The sequence below is a fragment of the Myxine glutinosa genome, chromosome 9 (genome assembly GCF_964187855.1).
Source record: "Myxine glutinosa chromosome 9, kmMyxGlut1.1, whole genome shotgun sequence".
Taxonomy (NCBI): Eukaryota; Metazoa; Chordata; class Myxini; order Myxiniformes; family Myxinidae; genus Myxine; species Myxine glutinosa.
In genome coordinates, this window is record NC_136269.1 from 57,102,054 (window position 1) to 57,122,690 (window position 20,637).

General features: G+C 43.5%; 1 protein-coding gene across 17 annotated transcripts in view; it reads right to left on the reverse strand.

The window, feature by feature from the left end:
- Nucleotides 1-11,812, reverse strand: part of LOC137435371 (kinesin light chain 1) — a 150,785-nt gene extending 138,973 nt beyond the window's left edge. For 5 of the 17 annotated variants that reach the window (XM_078784369.1, XM_078784364.1, XM_078784366.1 and 2 more), the window contains exon 1: nucleotides 11,580-11,758. The gene's annotated coding sequence lies outside the window, so the exon portion shown is untranslated. Of the gene's footprint in view, nucleotides 1-3,454; nucleotides 3,477-11,579 lie in introns of those variants that run through there. The other 12 variants (XM_078784365.1, XM_078784367.1, XM_078784376.1 and 9 more) reach the window with 6 other exon arrangements.
- Nucleotides 11,813-20,637: the final 8,825 nt, after the last annotated feature.

The window sequence follows — 20,637 nt, forward strand, 5'->3', positions numbered from 1 at the left end:
GCCACTTTTATATATTTAGGGCCATTTAGGGCCACAGCTAAACTACTTTACAAGATAATGTAAAATTAACTACAAGATAATGTAAAATTAACCATTATACCTATATACAAAAGTAAAGTCCTACTTTTACTAAATGCCTAATATCAAACAGTTAAAACAACCTTACATGTCAATGTAAAATTAACCAAAATCGTTCTTCATATTACAAAGTTGTAGTACAGTGTTGTAGTATTGTACTTTCATTGATTAAAAGTTTGAAAATGTATTAAGCACAACGCCAATGTCACTACTCCAACTTTGCTCGTTTCCGCAAATTTGGCCTCGCTTTGCGGTCACATTCAACCACTTGAAGAAGATTTTGGAAGTGGTCTTCTCTTCTTGCAGTTGAGACAAAATCAGTTGCGAGCTTTACTGCTCTCTCCGCAGGGTCATTCACAACATTAAGCCCATCCACAATGGACTTGGCTGCCTTGAAGTGCTCATTGTTCTGCCAAGTGTCAACATCCTCTGTTAGGAAGGTCATATCTAGGTGAAGAAGGTTTACTGTAAACCACGAGTCCTCGTTCACAAGATCAGCCAGGGTTGTCGCTTCTGTAATTTTTGGAAATGACGGTTTGCCATATCCAGAACCGTAGCGGTGTTTTGGAGTGCTTGGCATTTCATCTGGTTGTATGGCCAGTAGCACATCTGCAAGGGCACGACGATCCTTTTGAGGAATTGCATTGCTGAACAGTGCCAAAACAACCAGTTCTGGGGTTAAATACCACAAATGTCTATCAAAGGCTTTCACCGCGCTGACTGAAATGGTTGAGTTGACAGCTTTATAGTTGAGCAGAGTCTTGTAAAAGCACAAATCAAACCATGGGGCATTTGAAGCAGACTGACATATGAGCCACCAATCACAATAAATATAAACAACAAAAACAACAAACTCCTTCAGTTTTTTCTGTTGATGTTGTGTTGTTACAGTTCCTCGAGGTAGTAGAGAAATTTGCTCTTCAAGTAGGCATATTTTGATGGAATAAAGAATCTTTGACATCCACCTTGCTTTATGCATGGCCCCTGGTCTGTGGAGTGTTCCTTGTTTTGTGACATCATCATCGAGGACTACCTGGCAGAGTTGTGCCATTTCCTTGTAGTCTTCCCTACAGTATGAAGCGCTTGTGCGGATTGTGCTTAAAACCTTGTTTTTGCAGGATAAAAGCAGCTGTTGTGCATAGTCATTGTACATGGAAATGTCAATTTTGGTTAAACTTTCATTCTTTGCATGCGATATGCGTTCCCAATTCTTCTGGAATTTTTGGAACAAAGATACTTCTGGAGACTTTGATGCCTCAATTTTGAGAACGTCAAACACATGATCCAGGATTACCTCTCCAACATGATGGCGACATGCACACCACAGAAGAGCACGGTCCAGTTTTGATTGAATGGTAACACAGGCAGCTGTAACGTGTCCAGTGTTTGATGCTGTTGTGTCAAAACATAAGTTGACAACTGATTGTTTGCACTTCCATGAATGTAGATACGTGTAAGTGTGCTCGGCAATGATGTCACCTGATGACCTATCACTTCCAGGAGGATATCTAGCCACCCCCAGTAGCTTTACATCAGTGGCATTCCCAACCAACACTGGCAATCTTTCTTCCTTGACATTCTTGTTTGTGAGCGTTGGTATCTGCTTGCCATCCCAGTGAAGTGTTGCAGCTGTTGGGGCGATCCAATTTTCTTGAATATCTTTGGCGATAGCACTTGTTATTGATCGTCGAGCCTTATCAGCAGTTGAGTACGACTTGGCCACACGACGTGGATCACCTCCTGCCTCTTGAATTACAGCTTTGGTGAGCGCAACCTGTTGAACAGGAGTTATGTTTAGTCGAGTAGCAACAGACACAACTGAATGTCTTTTCAGAATATCATGAGGAATAAAGGCAGATGTACCTGCATATGTTGATCTGTGGTGACTACGCTTCCTTTGAAACTCTGGAATCGCCTCTTCTTCAGTTTCTTCCAAGCTATCTGCAGTCACTATCATCAGAGCATACAGAACTAATTGTCATCTCTTGTACACTGGATGATTCATGACGTTCTCGTCTTGAAGCTTCCGCTAAGAGGCGTTTTTCTTTTCTATGATCTTTATCAACTTTCTTCTTGTCAACACCACCAAATGAGGCTACTCTGTCAGATTTCATTGACTCTAAAAATACTCTATCTTCCTCATTCTTAATGTTTGTCATTGCATCTTTTGTCCATACACCAAAGGTCTTATCAAGACGTTCATTCATGGTTTGCAACTTAGCCAAAGTGCTTGGAGATTCTCGGCGAGAAACAGGTATTTGACGCAATTTGTTATTGTCATTAAGAAGGTCAAGTATTAGTTTGCAGCATTGATGGTCTGAAAGCATAGGAATATTTGCTTTAGTGTAGAATTTTTTCAGCTGGATAAGGACGATGCTGGCAGATTTCCATTTCAGTGGCTGAGTTTGTTTGCCTTCACATATTTCTTTCTGGATGTACCACATCACGCATCGAAGAACCTGCCGGCAAGTTGGGAGGCGGACTCCTGTCAATGTACCATCTGCTTCTGTAAAAGCATTGCCAAGACCAAAAATGGCACTTGCTAATCTGGTCTTCTTATCTGCCATCTGAAAGAAAATAAAGGATATTATTAGACTACTAGTATGGGACCCACGATTAGACCTCCGATTTCATTCATGTAAAAATACAAACTAATTATCAAACCATCGTTTTTTGCATAAAATTGTTATATTTGTATTCCTCTCATCAAGACCTTCAATTTGATACCAAACATGACTAGGTTTGGGTGTAAAATAACAAAATCAAACATTTTTACATAGTGCGGCCCCGAAAATGGCCCTAAATATATAAAAGTGGCCGGTGGCCACCCAGGACCACCTCTGATTTCATTTATTTTTTGCATACATACTTCTACCAACAAGTGTAACATTTGAGAGAATAGACATTAAAATCCAAGAACCTAAGGGCGTTTGATGCACCCTAATATTCACAAATGAGTAAATATGTCCCCCTGCGACGTTGCACCCTTCTCCTCACAGAAACACACCCACAGGATAACCGAATCCGGAAAGAATTCTCAAACTACACATACAGCTGGTAGGGAGCATTATTTACACGACTACGCTGCTATTTACACTACGATCCAGGACCTGTTTTTGGAGGGACACATGCAGATGTTATGCATAGAGAGAGCGCGCTTGCCAGCATCGATACACCAACCCACGAGTGCTCTGTGGCCGACGGCCTTTAATAACGTGCAGAGCACCCTTTCCCAGCATCAAAAGCACCACCCCACCACCAATCGGTGCAGTCACCATTGTTCATTGGAATAAAAATAAATTCGACAACCCCTAACCCTGCAGGTGTCTCTTGCTCTTCGTGTGGCCTTCAGTGGTGTTAACTATTAGTGGTTCACCTGTATGGCATAGGTGCCACGTTGACCCATAGGTCCATCAACGGGTGGTGCTTGGCCGCAAACGAACTGCGGTCCATTGTGGGTGGCCACAAACATTGCGGTCCATATGGTGTATCGATCCAGGCAGCCAACAGCGAAAGTGCAGGCCCACAACTGCGTAGCCAGCACCTCTCTCTCCTCTCTCTCTACCCCAAAGCCAGATCCTCGGAGGTGGGAGACAAAAGAAGCAGACAAGTGAGTAAGGTGGTAAGGGCGCAAAAGTGCACGCAATGTAAGGTACCTGCACACTGGGGGCACATGGGAACCAGGTGAGACAGGTACGTTCCTATCGTACGCCCCCCCCCCCCCACCAGGTAACCTACATGGCCCCTCCCTTACCCCTTACTGTATCCACAAAACACAACACTACCCATAAACATCTACTTTACAAATCAACAAACATCCCTACTGTCTTCCCCGTTCCTCCCATAAACCAAATTCGTCTTCTCTCCCTCCTAACCAATCAAATTTGCCATTTTCAACTCTCATCAAAATTTGCCATCTCCAACTCAACATCATAATTTGCCATTACCAATTCATCATCAGTCCCTCCTAGGGAGGGAGAGATGGAATCACCCCAATGTCTCATCCACGTCGTGATGCGTCTCACAAATCCACACAGCGATTCATCTCCTGCAACAAAACAAAGAAAACACAGGTGTGGAGTCATCATCATCACCACAGGCAAGTGGCTGCGTATGGTGCGACAGGTTCATCAATCCTAACTATCTCCTAAATGACTTTAACAACTTTACACTACCCGGGGTCTCTCTCCGGCCAAACCATTGGCCCTCTTACACTATGGGTTCTAAAAACCAATTCCCATTGGCCAAACTGTGGTGCTCTTCAATTTGGGGTCTCACTCCCCCGATTCATCTCCCGGTGCCCTCGCACAATTTCTGGGCTGCGGCGTGTACCTCTCCCAGTGGGTCTACCCACCTGCACACCTCCACCACTGCAGTTGCCTCCGAGCTTACCTGCTCCTTGCCCTAACCTAACTACCTGGGGAAGGCCCTCTGGCACTCTCCCCACTCGGTGCCCTCTCTGGCACTGGGCTACCCGGGTCCATCCTCCGGATCCTCGGGCCCCATCCACAACTCTACCGGCTCCCAGAGCCCACCTGCCGCCTCACCTGGCCGACATCCTCACAGTGGTGGAGTGCTCAACCAACTACACACACTAACAGGCTACACGCCCAGCCATTTCCACAACACTAATGCACCCATCCACAACACCATTCTGCAACCGCACCACAAATGCCAATATCCAACCACAATTTACCTGCACCCTCTACCTAACACTTACACTACCCGCCCCGGGTGCTCGTGAAAGGGGTCCACTCTTCCCCCATCCACACCTTCGCACCATGCACACCACTCCGTACCACTCACTCCAACTCTCTCCACACACCTGTACCTGCACACCTGTGCTCTCACACCTGGTGCCACCTGCACCCTTCTCTCCCCAAGCGCATTCGCGCTGATCCACACACTCACTACTCATACACGGCTCCACACACCTGTCCAGTTGCACACCTGTGCAATCACACCTGTTCAATTCTCACACACACGGCATCATCTCAGCTAACTACTCCCTTCTGAAACTTGCGCTTCCCAGTCGTCCCTTTAACTATTGCGCTCCCTCGTCATTATAATCCACACTAATCTACCTGCGTCCCCACTACAGGTATCAGTCACTAACTAATCTTAACGTTACCTAATGTCAATCTTCGCTAGATCCCTACACACCATATCCTAACCCACCCGGGCTAGTTTTCACTGCCATACACCCCATAATCTAGTGCTCCTTTGCCCCCCTCATGGGAAGGGTGGCAGGGATGCCATCCCACCACATCGGGGGTCTCTCACTACCAATTTTGCACATCAAATTTCAACAAATCAAAAATTTGCCAATCACTGCCCATCATCTGCCAATCACTACTGCCAATCCCTTGCCAATCATCAAATTTTGTTTTTCTCCAATTTTGGGTCCAAAACACTAACCTCATCACCCAGTCTACTCACTAATACCTCTCGGTGCGCCAATCCCTGTCCAAAGCCCGGCTTCGTAAAGCCAAGCAATGGATGCTGGTTGTTTTGTGCCAGCGGCTGGATACGTCCGGCACTCGGTGCAGGGACGGGGGCTTACCCGGGCCGAGATCCCACGCATCACCTCGGCGTGGAGCCATCCAATGTCCCGATCTAGACCTGCCGGCACGTCTCACCAAAAAGTGGTCGCCATGACGACCCTTTCTATCGGGCTGCCAGCTCCGCCTAGTGGAGCACGGACGCGGCCGTTCAAAGCGAGGCCCAGCACGCACCGAGGGCCCGATTCGGCTATAAGTCGTTCTACACTCTACCCCGTCTAACGTCGATGCTTCACCTGGACGCTTACACCCCGCAGCCCGTTCCTTGCTCACACCTCCAGCCGTGCCCATGCTCCTCGTACCTTTCCTTACACACCCAGGTACACTCATTCCACTCACAGCCTTGGTCACACACCTGACCACCGAACACTTTGGCACACATTCGTCGCTCGCACACCTCACCAATACACCTCTTCGCGCCCCCTCCTCGGTCACCTCCTCTGTGACAATCACAGGTGTGCTCTCATTCGCACACCCAACCACGTGCCTCACCACCAACTCCAGCGTGCATTCCCACTCACGCTCTACCATTCCAGGTGTGCATCCTTCCATCCCAGGTGTACATCCTCGCTGACCTGTCACAACTAACTCACGCTCCTTGTCACTCTCAATACTCTCACCTCCACTCTTGACAGCGCACTCACCCTTACTCTTGACAGCGCACTCTTTCCTCATGCACCTGTCCGTTACACACCTTTCTCGCGCACACTCTCCCGTCACACCCTCTGTAACACTCACCACAGGTGGACACTCTTCCTTACTTCTGACAGCGCACTCTTTCCTCATGCACCTGTCCGTCACACACCTTTCTCGCGCACACTCCTGCGCACGCTCTCCCGTCACACCCTCTGTAACACTCACCACAGGTGGACACTCTTCCTTACTTCTGACAGCGCACTCTTTCCTCATGCACCTGTCCGTCACACACCTTTCTCGCGCACACTCTCCCGTCACACCCTCTGTAACACTCACCACACCACGCTTCCATGTGCTCCCTCGCACACGCGCTACGACCGACTCATTCTCGCCAACACCCTCACTCCTTGGCACGCACTTTTTCCTCACACACCCCAGAGTCGGACTTTCTCGCACACCTCCTCTTTCGCACACCAGACCTGTCACACACCTCACCAACGGCCTTTCACGAACACCCGGGTCTATCTCGACCCCCAAGCTTCTTAAATCCCCTGGCGCATCATACGCACGACCATATTGGTCACCACTTACACCGGGTCCTCTTCCTCTTCGCTTCTCCTCCATCACCTGCGAATCCCTCATCCGGTTAATGAGCACATCATCACGATCCAAACACAGACTTTGGACCAATTCTTTTATCTCCTCTTTGATCTCTTTCTTATCCCCTCTCCGTCGCTTCTTAATTTCGCTCATCCCTTCTTCCACTTCTTCTAATTTGTGCTTCACCTCTTTTATTCCCCGGTACGTCTCCTCAAGCTCATCCTCTAAGGCTACCTTGACCGTTTCCAGGTGCGTCCTCACCTGCCGGTCCTTCGTCTCCATTACCTCTATCACCTCGTCCAACCTCGTTGTCAGTCCCTCACGTACCATCTGACATTCCCTCTTTGTCGCTATTAAGTCGTTTTTTATGTCGTTTTGTGTCGCTTTTAAACCTCCTAATACCGTAGTGTTCCTTTGCACCTGCTCCACTAACTCCGTCTGTCCCACCGTCAGCTGCTCCACCTCCTGCGTCAGGTCCTCTATGCCCCCTTGTAACTTTACAGTCCCCTTTCTCACCTCCTTTTCCATGTGCTCCTCACAGTGCCTCACCTCCTCGCGCACTCCTCCGACCTCCTCACTCACTCCTCTTCTGATCTCCTCTCCCATCACTTGCATCTCCTGCCCAGATGCCACCCTCATCTGCTCCATTTCCTCCCTGTGAGCATCCAGTTTGGTTTCTACCCCCATTCTGACCCCCTCTATCTGCTGCCCCATTTGGTTAACTTCCCTTTCCGCTTGGTCCCTCATGTCCCTCAATTTGCCTTCCATGGTGTTTTCTAACCCCTCTAACCCTTTTTGCATCCCTTCCATTTGATTCTCTTGAGCGGCCATTCTGTTTTCTACCCCCGTTAACCCCTCCTGTATTTCCCCTAATCTATCGTCTAATTTCCCAAATTTCATGTCTAATCCCTTAAAATTATTGTCTAATCCCTTAAAATTATTGTCTAATCCCTTAAAATTATTGTCTAATCCCTCACTGGTACCCCTCGCTTCGTCCCTCATTACCCCCATTTGGTTTCCCATTACCCCCAATTGGCCCTCCAATCGCTCACTCTGAGCCCTCATTTGCTCACTCTGAGCCCTCATTTCCTCCCTATTCTGGGCCATAAGGGCCTTCATTTGTATGAAAAACAAGTTCAAATCCACCGGTGGCGCTGCCACGGTCGCTGGCGCGGTGATCAGCGAGGCGCCATTTTGCGCGCCCGCTTCTTCGTGCGTGACGGCGCTATTTTGCGAACCTGCCGCCCTCACTGCTTCGCTCTCCTCCTGTCCCTCATTTTGGTCCTGGATCGACCCTGCTTCACTCTCCCCTACCGGACCCCAGCTGTCTTGATCCGCCATAGCGCGACTTGCAAAATTCGAGTTTCGTAAAACAAATACAAATTTCGGCCGCTCCAAATTTTGACCAAATTTTTTTTTTTTTCCTCTATTCGTTTTTTTTTTTTTCAAAATTTGGTCGGGCCTCGAATCCCACTCCTGACACCAATTGTTACTGACACGACTTTGATGTTAAGGTGGGCCGAGCGGAATGGCCGCCGTGTCCGCACAAATTACCCGATTGTACTCGAACGTCGACGAAGCCGCGCTACGCTGGCTCAATAGGAAAGAGAAGACACCCGGCTGGATTACAATAACACAATACGACACCAAGGGTTCAGTTCTCAAGACCTCCGGAGGAGGTTATATTCGTGCGGAAGGTCAGATTACAGGGACGAGAGGTACATCATAGGAAGACAGGCACTTAGACACAACCTTATATTATTCCCGACAGACCACAGAGAAACAGGACAAAAACTGACTCACACGGGGATTGATGACAAGGAAAGCGGGTATTCGATGGCCAGCACAAGGTGCACCTTGTGCTCAGGGACAGGATGGCGCGGCCCAACAGATGCAGGAGGTCTCTCAGCGCTCGAGGTGGCGTCTTGTCGTCTCAAGCTGGGGGCGCATCTGACGTCACGTCCGGCAAGCGGCTGCGTATATCCGGCGGGGAGTGACACGCCCTCGGCTCGTTAGCTCCGCCTCGTGGAATCGGCACGTTGCTTCTCATTGGGTGCGTGCGGGGGGGGGTTACTGGCTCCGCCCCTGACGAGGAGCTGACAGCCAGCCCCTTCGGGGTAACCCCGTGGAGCGCATGGTCTGGAGCTAATCGAGCCGGTGTGAGGACGCATCCTCCCCCGCTCCGCCACCATCTCTTCTGTTGTTGTTGTAATTGTTGTTGTAGTTGTTGTTATTGTTGTTGTAGCTGTAGTTGTTGTTGTTGTTTGGGGAAGAAGATGGGAGGAGGTATGGGAAGGTCCTAAACTCACTACTGGTGCCATATAATCACATTCTGGTGCAACGAAGAGTCATAATTAATGGAAACGAGGCCTTAACTGACATAGATTAAGAATAACTAGGAAGATGTCCGAAAGTTGTCTACGTGTGGTGCGGTGGACCTGGGCACGACATTTAATGGGGGAATAAGGGGAAGGTCGGCTCTACTGATTGTTATTTACATGCAATGGGACTAGGGAATGGGGGATTGGGGAAAGTTGGGGAGTATTGGAGAAAATAGGGGAATATTTACAAGCGGATATGGAGGCCAAATTCCATATTCGCAACAATATATATATATATATATACAGTATATAAATATATATATTTATATATACAGTATATAAATATATATATATATATACAGTATATAAATATATATATTTATATATACAGTATATAAATATATATATATATATACAGTATATAAATATATATATTTATATATACAGTATATAATATATATATATATATACAGTATATAAATATATATATATATATACAGTATATAAATATATATATATATATACAGTATATAAATATATATATATATATATACAGTATATAAATATATATATATATATATACAGTATATAAATATATATATATATATACAGTATATAAATATATATATATATATACAGTATATAAATATATATATATATACAGTATATAAATATATATATATATATATACAGTATATAAATATATATATATATATACAGTATATAAATATATATATATATATATACAGTATATAAATATATATATATATATACAGTATATAAATATATATATACATACAGTATATAAATATATATATACATACAGTATATAAATATATATATTTATATATACAGTATATAAATATATATATTTATATATACAGTATATAAATATATATATATATATACAGTATATAAATATATATATTTATATATACAGTATATAAATATATATATTTATATATACAGTATATAAATATATATATTTATATATACAGTATATAAATATATATATTTATATATACAGTATATAAATATATATATTTATATATACAGTATATAAATATATATATTTATATATACAGTATATAAATATATATATTTATATATACAGTATATAAATATATATATTTATATATACAGTATATAAATATATATATATACAGTATATAAATATATATATATATATATACAGTATATAAATATATATATATATATATACAGTATATAAATATATATATATATATATACAGTATATAAATATATATATATATATATATATACAGTATATAAATATATATATATATATATATACAGTATATAAATATATATATTTATATATACAGTATATAAATATATATATATATATATATATATACAGTATATAAATATATATATATATATATATATATACAGTATATAAATATATATATATATATATATACACAGTATATAAATATATATATATACAGTATATAAATATATATATTTATATATACAGTATATATATATATATATATACAGTATATAAATATATATATATACAGTATATAAATATATATATATACAGTATATAAATATATATATATACAGTATATAAATATATATATATACAGTATATAAATATATATATACAGTATATATATACATATATACAGTATATAAATATATATATATATATATACAGTATATAATTATATATATACAGTATATAAATATATATATATATATATATACAGTATATAAATATATATATACAGTATATAAATATATATATACAGTATATAAATATATATATATATATATATATATATACAGTATATAAATATATATATATACAGTATATAAATATATATATATATATATATACAGTATATAAATATATATATATAGTCTATAAATATATATATATATACAGTATATAAATATATATATATACAGTATATAAATATATATATATACAGTATATAAAGATATATATACAGTATATAAATATATATATATATATATATATAAATAAATATATAAATATATATATATATATATATATATTTATATATATATATATATATATATATATATATATATATATAATAATAATAATAATGACGTTTATGTTTTAATATAATACAACGCTTCAGAGTTCTGGTCAATGGTTAGAGTAGGAGACTAAAGACAAAGTGTGTCACAAACGGAAGGAAAACGTTACTGAACGGACGCCCCACAACACCCTCATCGATGGACCAGCTGTGCTGTGCCCTCGGTAACCATCTATAACGGGTCAAAGCACGCATCCGCTCCTGGCATCCTCAAGGCCAGTTGTCCGGATGGATCTCTGCTTTACACACCCGTAGCCATACGATACTGTCGGCAAAGAACTCACTCAGTCACTCGCACTGTTTTTTCCCGCAACTCTCTCAATTCTGCGCCAACCTGTGCATGAGACTCCGTCACCATCTGCCCTCTAGAAAAGGCGCTAGTATTGTCGTCGCGGCCCGGCTTTCCAAATTCTCACTCGGAAAAGCTCAACAACTACACCACTACCGCTTACCGTCTGTTCGGAGGTGCCGGGACGAACTGACGTCACCTCGCTCCTTACGCCATTACGTCACGGTCGGTGTTGTTGTTGTTGGTTTCGGTTTGTCGGAATTATTCTGCGTCAAAAAGTTTCGCACTTGGATTTATAGCAGAGGTAGAACCGCGAAACAATACGCCGCAGATATTAAGAGGGTACCTGTGGTCGAGGTTAGAGTTGGACCCTACTTGCAGGAAGGGATGAATTATCACGTCCTTGTGCCCAGACCGATCCCATCGAATCGTGATTCCCACCAATCGGCAAAGTCTTTCATAATTACACCAATTACAAAACAATGATGAACAGCCTTGTTCTCGTCGTGTTTACTCTTAATTACTAATTAATTGTTACTTAAATTATACCGAAGTCTGTATCTCCACATTAAGGGACTTTGTTGATGCTTGAATTCCTACAAACTAACAGTAATATAGTAATAAAGGAGCGAATTAGCAATCACAGCCTTGTTATTCCTTATTTGTGTAAAAGTTTAAACATGCTTATATGCCTTAAATGAAGATCAAACAATGTCTCACTAATCTTCTTAAAAACTGATACCGATTTCTGGTGCAAGTACAGCATAAAGCTTAAAGGCAATCCATACTCAACATCAAAATAAACTCATCAAATCTTTAGAAGGACTCATTGAAATCCTCCACGCAGAAATGAAAAATATTTGAACACAGGGGTAAAGCTCAACTATCTTTACTAAACACACGTCAATAAACAAGAGGTTGCCTCAATCACAAAAAAGGAAAAAGCATGAACATCACAAGGGGTGGTGCAACAAACGTCACAGCACTGCAACACAAAGACACGCACATAAATACACTCAAAACAAAATGACACAGGAATGGACGCAACACTCCTAACAGTCAAGGACAGAACGACAGCAGCCCTCAATATCGTGTGTGTCCTCCCTGAGCTGTGATGCAGGCTGTACACCTCCGACGGCTGCTCTGTACCAGGCGTCTCATGCGGTCCTGGGGAAGTCTGTCCCACTCCTCCTGCAAGCCTTGAATGAGCATTTGCCGATTGACAGCCGTTGATCTCCTCGATGCAAGATGTCGACCAAGCTCATCCCATAAATGCTCAATGGGATTGAGGTCAGGGGAATAAGGCATCCAAGGCATCACTTCAACACCCTGTTCCTGGAGGAAGTTGGTGGTCAGGCGAGCAGCATGGGGTCGAGCGTTGTCCTGCTGGAAAACTGCGATGTCAGGATGAGCCTGGAGAAATGGCAGCAGATGAGGTCTCAAAACTACATTGACATAACGCTGACTAGTGAGATTGCCTTCGATGACGACCAGAGGTGTCCTGAAATGGGTGGAAATAACGGCCCATACCATCACACTGGGTCCTCCTCAACGATTGATCTGGCGAATACAGCATGATGCATACCTTTCCCCACCTCTGCGCCATACCCGTTGATGTCCATCACCAGCATGGAGGCAAAATCTGGACTCATCGCAGAACAAGACTGCACTCCACTGTTGTTGTGACCAGCAGCGATGCTGCAGACACCATCTTAGTCTGTTCCGCCGATGCACTGCGTTCAACACTGGACCTCGGCAAGGACGTCTTGCCACCATGCCCCGACTTCTCAAGCGCCTCCGCACAGTCGAGACACTGATGTGGGTTGTTGTTGTTGTGGCGACCTTTTGTCACTGCAGCTGTTTGCGTCGCAGGGCGGAAACGATCACGAAGATGCTGCAGCACAATCCAGCGGTCTTGGTTTGGGGTGGTTACCCTTGGTCTTCCTCTTTGTGGACCATTATTCCCAGTTCCAGTTTCACCGTAATGCCTGGCCAGGTTGGAAATTGCAGGCTGTGAGCAACCAAGACGTTGGGCAATTGTTCACTGGCTTACACCAGCCTCAAGCATCCCAATTGCCCTTAAACGTTGTTCAGATGTCAGGTGTGGCATCTGAATTTTCTTGTTGTTTTCCCTGCCAGAAGCTTATAGAGTCACTATAGACCAGTAAATGGATGTCTAACCACGAGAACTGAAGGATTTCATTATGAGGGTCATTATTTAAAGGGAAGATCCCTATACAGAACCACTCAAGCATGCCATTGTTGATCAACCAGGTGACTGAAGTGAAGTTCCCGTTAGATAATCAGCCATTACAATTGAAGAAACGTGTATGTAAAGCTGCACATAAAAAAAAATGAAAGTGATAAGTTTATTTTGATGTTCAGTTTATTTATTACGTACGCAAATATGGCGGAAGTGTATGGCTCATAGGATGTCGTCGTCGTCATCGTCATCATCATCATGATCAGCACCTGGTGATGGCTTAACGGTTAAGGTGGCTGGTTTAAGATCCTAGGGTCCTGAGTGTGAGCCCCTGTGGTGTAATTGAATGAACACCAGGTGAGTTGACTCAGCCTGTCATCCTTCCGAGGTTGGCATAGTGAGTACCAGATGACTGGTAAGGGGGCACTGCATCAGCGGCACAGCTGCACTTCCAAAAAATGATTCAGCCAATTAAACAACAGGCTGCATACGAACCACCAACACCTTATGTCTGTCCAATCACCTCTTGAAGGTAGTGACTGGGAAATTCTCCAACTTCATGGACGAGGCTGTTGCAATGTTGCATGCTCCTGCTACCCTCCTACTAAAGCCGTGACTCCTTGTGTTCAGTTGACTTCTGGTCATTTGCAATTTCTGCAAATGTCCCCACATTGCACATTGCTAGGGTGAATATAAGTATTGTGAGCTTATCCTGCCGATCCAATGTATACCAACTTATATAGATCTGGATCGTGTCCATCCGAAATCTGTTGGAAGGTAGGGACTACAGATTGAGATTCCTCAGCCTCTTCTTGGTATGGAGGGACTGTGGGAGGTTATGTAATTCAGCGATTAATTTAGTGGCATGTCAATGGACTCACTCAGCCTTGTCTGCATCCTTGGTATCTCCTGGATTCCATATTCCAAGAGAGGGACAACCAAAGACTTGAACATGGGGATGAGGATTTTCAAGTTGATGTGGGTGAATGCTCTCTTGAAGAGGCCTAGAGTTTGTTTTCCTCAGACAATTGTCATCTAGTTGCACTGTTGAGATCCTTCTGGTTGAGGTTACCGAAACTAAAGAGATTGTCAAATTTGGCTTAGGAAAAAAGAGCTTATGGTTACCTAAACCAAATAATCCTTGTTCCTCACTTCCAACTGTATGCCATCATTGAATAAAGCTTTTCATCATTCTGGGCAGGTCATTGATATAGATGACAAAGAGCAATGGGGAAAAAATTCTACCCTTGGGCATGTGACTTTTAACTCTGCTCCAGGCACATTTTGGCCCACTGCCAATAACGTGCTGTACAGTTTTTTAAATTTTGACAGGAGCGACGTTCAGGGAACAGCAAGGTAGAACGGACAAACATTTGGACAAACATCAAGGGAATGAGCAAACGGGAAAAGAGTGGAAGGAGGGAAGGAAATTGAAACCAGCAAGTAAAATAGTCGACTTCAGAAAGGTTAATAGGGGCAATGAAGATCATGGGTCAGAACTGGGCATGAATGGCAAGAGATGGTGGGGTACTGCTTGTTAGAATTCATGGAGGGAAGAGCGACACAGAACAGCCACTGGAGGGTGATTCAACAGACGGGAGAAGCAAGTGCTACGACAGGCATAAATACAAAGCAAAACAAGGGGTCAAACACTGATTTAATTATTGGTTACAACAAAAGTAAATATACAGGTATTATATGCATCGAGAGAGAAAAGCAGAAAAAGGGGAAAATCAGATCAGACCAACGGGCCTACTATCCCCATGAACGAGAAACCAATGTTGACATACAGTCGTGGCCCAAAATATTGGCACCCTTGCACTTTTTTGTGGACAGCATGGTTCGGCTAGGCCCCTTGATTCCAGTGAAGGGAAATCTTAATGCTACAGCATACAATGACATTCTGGACGATTGTGTGCTTCCAACTTTGTGGCAACAGTTTGGGGAAGGCCCTTTCCTGTTTCAGCATGACAATGCTGCCGTGCACACAGCAAGGTCCATACCGAAATGGTTTGTTGAGATTAGTGTGGAAGAACTTGACTGGCCTGAACAGAGTCCTGACCTCAACCCCATCGAACACATTTGGGATGAATTGGAGCGCTGAATGCGAGCCAGGCCTAATCGCCCAACATCAGTGCCTGACCTCACTAATGCTCTTGTGACTGAATGTAAGCAAATCTCCGCAGCAATGTTCCAACATCTAGTGAAAAGCCTTTCCAGAAGAATGGACGCTGTTACAGCAGCAAAAGGGGACCAACTCCATATTAATGCCCATGATTTTGGAATGAGCTGTTCGATGTTCGTGTGTCCACATACTTTTGGTCATGTAGTGTATGTATTTCTTTGCTTTGCAGTGAAACAAAACAAAACAAGCTGAAAAAATTACGAAATCTTAGCTTATTGCCCACATAAATCCTAAAATGGCCCTGACAATATTATTGGCACCTTTTAGAAGTTGTCAGATTTCCAGCAGGTGATTCTCCTTTACTTTGGAATTAAACTCACCTGTGGTGAGTTGCAGGTGCCTGCAATATAAAATCACTCATTCACCCAGTTTGTACAGAGAAAATGAGTCATGCTTCTGTTTTGTGTCACTGTGTGTACCACAATGAGAATGGAGAAAATAAAGAAAACCAGAGAATTGTCTGAGGAGGTCAGACACAAGATTGTAGCCAAGCATGGACAATCTCAAGGCTACAGGTCCATCTCCAGATACCTTGATTTTGCTGTGTCCACCGTACGCAATGTTATCAGGAAGTTTAAGGCCCATGGCACTGTATCCAACCTCCATGGACGTGGCCGCAAGTGAAAACTTGATCGAAGATTGCAGCGAAGGATTGTTTGAATGGTGGAGAAAGCACCTCGATCAACTGCCAAACAGATTCAAGCTGACCTTCCGACACAAGGTACGACAGTTTCAACTCGCACCATCCGTCGCCAACTCGAAAAAGGGGGTTCTAAGGTGGGAGACCCGGGAGGATTCCAAAATTGAGTTGTTTGAAAAAAGTGCAAGGGTGCCAATATTTTTGGCCACGACTGTATATCCCTACTCAGAGTTGCAAAGTTTGCTCCCAGGCTAATGCCTCAAGACAGCAGTCAAATGGCCTGCACAAGGGTGATGGAGGACGGAACGATCAGCACAATGACATGCCCCAATGTAGGTAGCCACCAATATACAGGGGTGGGGATGAAGAAGAAAAGGAAATTTGAGAGAAGTAGAAGAGGTCACAGACTGTAACGTGTGGAATACAATAATTGAGGTGTGCAGTCAACCTAGGTTTTGGAAGTTTAACCAGGATATGGTTACTGGAAGATCACACGCATCAGAGTTCCTGTTGCTGGGGAGGGTGAGTGAACTCGGAGGGAGCAATGCTGGAGCCTCAAACAATGTGATGTTTGGTAGAAAACAGAGACCATCAACTTGCCTGCGGTGTGAGAACAACAAACCTTGAGCTTCAGCCTCATCAAGGCTTCATCATGGGAAATTCCAATCATTTTGAGAGCTTTAGGTTCCACAGAATTAAGGAGAAACAGATGTGACACTGGAGCATCAGCTCATAGATAGTGGAGAGCAGTACTCCATTGAGCTATTGCCAAAAGCCTTGTCAACTGTCAGTAGCTCTGATTTCCGTTGAAAAAGTTGGATCAATGGAGGATTCTCAGTACACTGCTGAATTTAGCGGCCAGTTGTACTATGTCGTTGGCCCAGGAAGGAAAGGTCATGGCTGGTGCTGAGGCCTAGAAGGTCAACCTAGAAGGTCAAGGGACTGAATCTCTTCCAGTGGATGATGAGGGAAATTGATACGTGGGTATGATTGACGATCATTCCAGAGAGTGTGGGACAGTGAGATTTTCCAGGATTGAAGGACATCTTCCATTTATCGGACCAGGGTCTAAATTTCCAGATCAGTAACGACCCGCCACTAAAATTGAACAAAAGGTGGAGATAGGTTTTGTTTTCAACCCTGTCTGTTTGTCTGTCTGTTTGTTACTTGCAAAATCGAAGATTTTTCAAGTATATTGGTTGGTCTTGTGCGTTATTCTGTCTGTCTGTCTGTCAATCACTTACACGTCACAATTTTAAAACAATCTTCTTGAAACTTCACCAGTTGGTAGAGTTGGTCATAAGGAAGAAGCCTATTTATTTTGAGGTCAAAGGTCATCGTGAGGTCAAATTTCTAAAATTGTCATTTAAATAAATTGTCATTTGATGACTTGAAAATGTAAGAGTATTTGCACATTGAGTCACTAAATTGGGAAACCAACTATTTTTGAAGTCAAAAGGTCAAAGGTCAACTCAAGGTCAAACTTCTAATATCATCAACTTTCATCCGATTAACCTGAAAATTAAAGAGCAATTGCATAGTACATCACGGAATTATAAAACCAACTATTTTGGCGTCAAAAGGTGAAAGGTCAACTCAAGATCAAACTTCTAAAATCATCAATCTTCATCTCGAACATCGTCAAGTAACCTGAAAATTTAAGAGCAATTGCATAGTACATCACGGAATTAGAAAACCAACTATTTTGGGGTCAAAAGGTGAAAGGTCAACTCAAGATCAAACTTCTAAAATCATCAATCTTCATCTCAAACATCGTCAAGTAACCTGAAAATTACAGAGCAATTGCATAGTACATCACGGAAGTAGAAAACCAACTATTTTGGGGTCAAAAGGTGAAAGGTCAACTCAAGATCAAACTTCTAAAATCATCAATCTTCATCTTGAACAACGTCAAGTTCCAGCCTATTAACTTGAAAATTAAACAGCATTTGCATAGCCATAGTGCATCACTGAATTGGGAAAGCAACTATGTTTGAGGTCAACTCAAGGTCAAAGGTCAACTCAAGGTCAAACTTCTAAAATCTATTTTCATCTGAAAAAGAATCAATGTTCATCCAATTGAACCGAGCTTTGACTAGGCTCGTCAATTTAAATCTTCCTTAAATGGACAATTTGATGTATCCATGGCAATGTTTTTTTGGGGGGAGGGTGCATTTTGCAAGTACCGTGCTCTGCATGACATCTTTCTTGTTTGTTTGTCTGTCTGTTTGTCTGTGAACAGGATATCTCAAAAGGTTGTGGACGGATTCGGACGAAATTTGGTGGACAGGTTGGGTGTGCGACACGGACGAATCGATTAGATTTGGGTGAAGATCTGGAAACTAGAATTTGAAAAAGTGATTCTTCACCATTGAGAGATAATGACAAAAACGATATTTGGTATATCACGATATCTCAAGAAGTTGTGGACGGATTCTGACGAAACTTGGTGGGTGGACAGTTACAGGTTGGGTGTCCGTGTGTGATAGGGACGAATTGATTCGATTTTGGTGAAGATGCGGATCCATATTTGGGTCAGATAATATTTTAATTACCTGACGCCGAAGGTGGACGGAGGTTATGTTTTCACCCATGGTCTGTCGATCTGTTTGTCTGTAAGCAGGATATCTCAAAAATCGTCATCGTCAACAAAAAAGGATACATCGCCATACACCTGAAGCGTACCTAATCCCCACTCACCCATAGGTGAGGGTGAGACTACCGGAAGTGGGGCTACATCCGGGCACTGTGGACCATAGTAACCTAGCTGCCGTTGAAAACAAAACCCGTCTGACAGGTTAATGCTATGCTGCACTGCACTGTTCAACACCATTTTAACGCTATTTTCTCGCTTCAAAATGCCCAAAAGCTGTGTAGTTTTTGGTTGTACGAACCACGACTGGAAACCGGGAGAGAAAAGATCTTATTTTGAACTTCCTAAACGGGGAAAAAGCCCCGAAAGAAGAGACAAATGGCTGACAGCTATCCACAAGGAGAATGAAGACGGCTCTCACTAGTCAGGTTCACTGTGTATTTTCGTTGGTTTTTCTTGGAGATTTGCAAAACATCACTTTTCCGATTAGTTATACAATAAACTTTCCAGAAATGTATAGTTTTGCAAATCTCCAAAGAAAACCAACGAACTTAACAATCTGAACATAGTGAACCTGACTACACTGGAGCCCACCAACACCAAGGGTGGTCTGCTCAGATCACTTTGTTTCTGGTAATTAGTGCATAGCATAACACATTTCCATTCACTTAAGGTTTATTTAAGGTAATTAATGGATACAATTATGTTCTGTTTGCATTTAAGTTGGTGACAAAGGGGGGTTCATTGCAGACTAATAATTTAACCATTAAGGTGCTGTTAAAGCGCGGCGTTACGCGCGCTGCTTGTGAGCAAGGAGGAAGCGGACAAGCGGTAACATATAAACGTCTTTATTGTAAGACTACACTGTAACACTGAACTGCTCCGGGCTGGTCGCCCGGTGTATATCATGAGGCCACGCCTACCCCTCGGGCGTGGCCACCGCCCACTTGGTGCGTAGAATGATGTCACCACGCCAGTGGGCTTTTGTGTCCGCCACACGCGCCCCCCCAGAATTCCCGCGCACCTGGAGGGCCAGTTTGCGGGGCAGACGAATGACCCGGCCGAAGCGCCCCCTGGCGATCGGCGGCGTCCGGGGTGCAGGGATGCCAGGTGGGATGCCCCTGGCTGCCCCTGGGACGGGTGCAGGACCGGGGGGCGGCGTGGCGGCGGGGCTGGGCGGTGCCGGGGGTCCGCCCGCCGGAGGGCGGCCCCGACGTGGGGGTCGGGCCACTGGCGGTGGATGGTCCACATCGAGGTGGGCCGGCTTGAGGCGGTCTACCGAAACGCGGTCAGGAGTACCGCCGATGTCCAGGGTGAAGTGCTTCGCCCCGGTCTCCAGCACGCGGAAAGGCCCGTCGTACGGGGGCCGCAGTGGTGTCCGATGGGCATCGTGGCGGACGAAGACGTACTCCGCCGTGCGAAGCTCCGGGGC